The sequence below is a fragment of the Solanum lycopersicum genome, chromosome 2 (genome assembly GCF_036512215.1).
Source record: "Solanum lycopersicum chromosome 2, SLM_r2.1".
Lineage (NCBI taxonomy): Eukaryota > Viridiplantae > Streptophyta > Magnoliopsida > Solanales > Solanaceae > Solanum > Solanum lycopersicum.
The window spans coordinates 41,382,604-41,388,406 of record NC_090801.1 but is presented as its reverse complement, the minus strand read 5'-3'; positions in this window follow the sequence as shown (position 1 = coordinate 41,388,406).

The window sequence follows — 5,803 nt, the reverse complement described above, 5'->3', positions numbered from 1 at the left end:
TCACAATCTCTCCTTTATATAATGTAATATGCTTTTGTAACATAATATTAATATTACTCAAACTAGAGGGGCTGATTGATAGTCTAATAGGAAAAATAGCGCATGCATTAGATTTGTATATTATTATGAGTAACTTTCACATATAGCAAACATAAAAATCATATTTATATATTATAGCTATACTTTGCATAATTACGCTCCATAGCAAACATAAATATATATGTTTTACTATACGTATAACAAAAAAAAAAACAGATGTATAATTCGCAATACATGTACAAAAGAAAACAGTTGTATACAAAAGATCAATTGTATAATTTGTGTATGTATAAAACGAGAAAGAGAGAAAGATAAGATAATTGGGCAGAGACATTTGTATTATATAATATTATAAGTGTATAGGGTGAAGATATGTATTTTCATGTGTATATACAGTTTTTCTCGCTTCATACCAATAGAAATGCAATTCATACATTTTGTTTCAGTTTGTATAAACGAGAGAGGCGAGGGTGGCGAGCGAGGGGTGGGAGAGGGGAACGAAAATATATGTATATATACCATTTTTTCTCGTTTTATATAACCACAAACGCATTTTATACATTTGTGGGAGCGAGCGAGAGAGGGATAGTGGCGAGCGAGAGTTGAGGGAGAGAGGCGACTGACAAACGGATTTCTATAGGGCACAATTAAATCAAAGTGTGGTTATATCATTTAATTTGATTTATTAATTTGTCATCATATACAATTTTTTCTTTTACTAATGCAATAATTAATTATGTTACAAAACAATATAATGTGGATGTCCACTACTCCAATAAGTTACTACATAACCTCCTTTATTATGAAGATAAACATAACCTCCAACTTTATAACCATTATTCTTGTAACCTTTCACTTTTATAACTTCCCCATTATATTCACGTTAATGACATTTTTATGACTCACATTTTGTATGCCTCTATGTTTCACTATAAATAGAGACATAAGACTTCATATTGTAGATACTTGAAGATTGGGTGAATACTTCAAAGAAAGAAAGTTATCTCATATTGTTCCTCTTTTCTTATATTCTTCTTGTCTTCTTCTTTATATAATTCTTTTGTTCTTAAGTTTTACAACCCGTTATCACGAGTTGCTCATTCTCCGTCAAGAGTCAATGATAGGTATTTTTTGATTTTTTATGAATAATCCTAGTAATTCTTCCTGCAAGGTATACTTCATGTTCTATATATTATTTGTACTATCAAAGTTTGTTTTGTGGTTAGTTCAAAGTGGTAAGTAAATTATTATAATCTTCATAACAATATTGAGAGGGACTGCTAAAATGTTTTAATTTATTTTAACTTGGGATTTCTATATGGTTCCAACATGTTGTTCTAATTAGTATTTTTGTTCATTTTTATTCAATTTTAAGTTAAATTCAGATTATATTATGATACTTAATATTTATTTATTTTTTGTAATGTATTGATTTATAAGACATTGGTTGAGGGTAAGACGGTGAATTCAGGTTTCACCGCATCAAGTGGGTAAGACATCTAGTAAAGTCTCGCTGCACCAAGATAATAAGAAGTTGGATTCAAGTCCCATTGGTTTATGACCAAATGTGTCTTTATATGGGTTAGACATTGGGCTTAAGTCCTGATGCACTATAATGATGACTAACACAAAGTTGTATACTTTTGAATGAAAATCATGAAATTTACCCAATTAATTTGTCTCATTCTCTTATGTGAATGTGAATGTGGTAGTAGTGCATGTTATGTCTGAAAAATGACAAGTGGTTGAATGTGTAAATATGAGTGGTAAAATGTTTATGGACATCATCGTGGTAATGAAAAAAAAGAACATTCTGAATTCTTAAGATGGTCCTTCAAATGTGAAGGTAATTTTTATCCATCAAAGTGGTATGAGAAGTTATTGGGCACATTGTTGTTGGTGCAACCCAAACTTGAAACTTTTTGTAAATCCTCCATCAAATAATAGAATACAAAGTGATTGTACATTTGGTATTTTATATCTCTTAAAATGATGTTGAGGTGAGTTACATAAATTTGATAAATCTGAAAATATGACAATGAGTTTCTAATAAAAATTTATGAAGCATGTTTAAATGGTTATGGTCCAAATCTTAAAGAAAATGTGAATTGTGTTCTTATGGATAAGAACATGTCCATGAATTGTTGGATAAATGTCACATTTCACCTTTACGGGAGGTTTGAGATATTGAAAAGAATTATTTTAACATAAATGGTCATTTAGTCATTTACTTTAAGTACTACACAAATATTGTGATATGTTAAATTGTGAACTATTGAAGGACAAAAAGAAAAAAATAGTTCTTTCCTATAAAGATTGTGGCTATGACCAAACAAGTTTGTCATTGGTTGTCAAGAAATAAGTCTTGCATTTGTTATAACCATGACAATAATAATGACTCTCCTTGAAGGAGATGGTCACCATAAAAATGGTGTTGTGAAATTTATTGTAGTACACAAAATTAATTGAGAGTTTCTAAAGAATGAATTTGTTACTACCCGGAATGAAATTGTTCATAATATTGGGATTATAGTAAGTCTCAAAAGAAACTTTTTAGGTTGCAAAGGAATTGAAAATTATTATATTGAGACTGTAAATTAATGAAAGATTAAATATCTTCATATTACTACAATCAAAGCGGGTTATGAATATTTAGATAAAAGGTTACCAGTATTTTTCTTGTTTGTTGTATACATACATGGGCATGATGATGGAATCATATGCAAAAGTGAACTAGAAGTTTACTAGAATAAATATCAGTTGGCATAATCGTTGATCATTCTAATTCAAATGTGATGCAAAATTAATTGAGAAATCACGTGGCTTTAAGTTGACAAAATAAAAGATTTTTCAAGAATTCTCTTTTGTAGCTTGTTCTCGTGATAAAATAATCATCGTACAAGCTAAGAGTGGGATTGTATCCCCTAAAATTATTTGGAACATAATATTTATTTATTTTTGATAATTTATTTGGTTTATAAGACATTGGTTGAGGGTAAGACGGTGAATTCAGGTTTCACCGCATCAAGTGGGTAAGATATCGAGTAAAGTCTCGGTGCACCAAGATAATAAGAAGTTGGGTTCAAGTCCCATCGGTTTATGACCAAAAATAAAAGATTCTTCAAGAATTCTCTTTTGTAGCTTGTTCTCGTGATAAAATAATCATTGTACCAACTAAGGGTGGGATTATATCCCCTAAAATTATTTGGAACATATAAAAAGGTGAATATGAGCCCTTTCACCTGCCATGTGTACCGTCTACTATTGTGATTTAATAGATGCATCTATGGTATGGTCACATCTACATTTGTATCAACTTACAAATTAGTTTTTGTAAGGTTGTTTGCTCGAATTATTAAATTATAAAGAGCACAATTTTCAAACTATAAAATCATGTTGATTATGCTTGTTGTTTTAGTAGAAATTGTACACCTCCAATTTATTGCTAGACCATTGATTATGAGAACAAATCACTCAAATAAAATTTGATTTGAGATGAGTTTATTTAACATGTATGCATCAAGCGAACAAGGTTCTCCGAACACAATTGGTTCAGGGTCAGGAACCAAATAATTTTTATCTAAAAATTTGACATATGCACATATAATTTTATTGCTCCACCATGCACAAAGATGGATCCCCAATTGTGATTGAGGGCGAATTTTAGATTTCCTAACATTAGGGGGAGATATGTGTAGCAGCTGAAAATTATGTCTAAGGTGAATATCTAGATCCTCATTAAAAAAAATGTGAACTTGAAGTTCAGGAGATAATTAATTTGCAAAATGTTACAAGTAATTTGCTAGATGTATATGCTGACCCAATATTTTAATGAAGCTGCAAATTCTCCAATTAATAGTCCTTGAAGAACAAAGTCTATGATACACCAAAAGTGATAGACCAATCGATTTCAAATGTAAAACTCCTTGATGAAGGAGAGGAGAAAATTATCAAAATGGTCATTGATAATGAGGTAAGTGCTTTGAAAGAGCACTGTGACATAACATTTAATAAAATCTTGGCAAAGGTTCAGGTACCTGAACATGATGAAAAATGAAGGGATCTCGATAAGTTATGTCGTATTAGAATCAATATCAAAATGGTCACCGACGGTATATTTCATATGATGTAGCACTCAAAGCTATAAATGGTTATGAGGATCTTAAACTCGTATCTGTCATATAGTGTGGACAAATAAATGATTGACACTATTCAAGTATATTTTGTTTCACTTAGAATAGTGATAATTTTGAACATATAGTTTATAGATCAAAATATATGTCAATGTGGGTACAAATAATCATTGTGCGAAAATATAACTGTAAGATATAAGGTATGCTTCATGCCTCGGGGTAGAAATCCTGACATTATTAAATGAAGATATGTTCTCCAATGGTGGATGCAATGAGACTTAGTTCAGTCTGGCAATAAATGAAATTCTTGAATATGTATAAGGACTAATTATCAAGTCTAACTAGACGATGAATATTGTATGAAATTTTTTGAAAGATTTAAAAGGTCTTAAAATAATTTCATTGAATACTCAATGGTTCTGAGATTGCTTAACACATATAAATAATCTTTACAACCACGTGAAAATGATTATAAATTTCATGTATTAGTGCAATTGGTGCACTTACAAATTGTTGGTTATGCAAATGCTAGATATACATAACGAAAGTTATGTGAAATGTTTGTCACATTATCATTATGACAAGAAATTAGCAAACCAAGTGACTCAACACATAGAAGATGTGTGATTTTCTTTCAGAAGAAAAAATGAGCTTCAATGACATTGAAATGATCAATCTCCGAGTTAGAAATGATTTGATTATGTAGATGCAGAATATGTATTTGATCTACATAAATCTCGATCACAAATGCGCTATTTGGTTACATATAGACGCACAACAATATCTTAACATTCAAAGAATCAAACACCGATAACCACTTCTTCTAATCATACATAAATAATATTGATCTATGAAGCAAGTCAGGAGTGTGTATGGTTGGAATCATATTCAGAAAAATGTGATTTTCCTTTGGAAAAGGATATTCTAACCAGCATATACATAAAAACTATATAGCTCAATTGAATGGAGGATACAATCGAAGAAGCTCGGTCGGACAAAACATATTTCACCAAAAGTATTTTTCGCACATGATTTCAATAAAATGGTGAGTTAGATGTTCAAAGACTCATTCAAGTGATAATCCTGTAAACTTATTCACTAAGGATTGCCAACAACATCAATATTTCAGAAGTTGTGATATAAGATTGGAATGTACAATCTCCAAGATATCAAGTAAAGTTTTTATCAGGGGGATAAAAATACGTGTTGTACTCTTTTTCTTAATCAAGGTTTTATTCCAATTGGGTTTTCCTGGTAGATTTTTAACGAGGTAACATTCAAAGCGTATTAAGAGATATGTTTACTCTTTTTCCTTCACTGGATTTTTTTCCACTGGATTTTTTCCTAGTAAGATTTTGGTGAGTCATATATCTATGGACATCTAAAGGGGGTGTTATAAAACAATATAATGTGGATGTCCACTACTCCAAGAAGTTACTACATAACCTCCTTTATTATGAAGATAAACATAACCTCCAACTTATAACCATTACTCTTGTAACCTTTCACTTTTATAACCTCCCCATTATATTCATGTTAATGTCATTTTTATGACTAACCTTTTGTATGCCTCTATGTTACACTATAAACAGAGACATAAGATTTTATATTGTAGATACTTGAAGATTGGG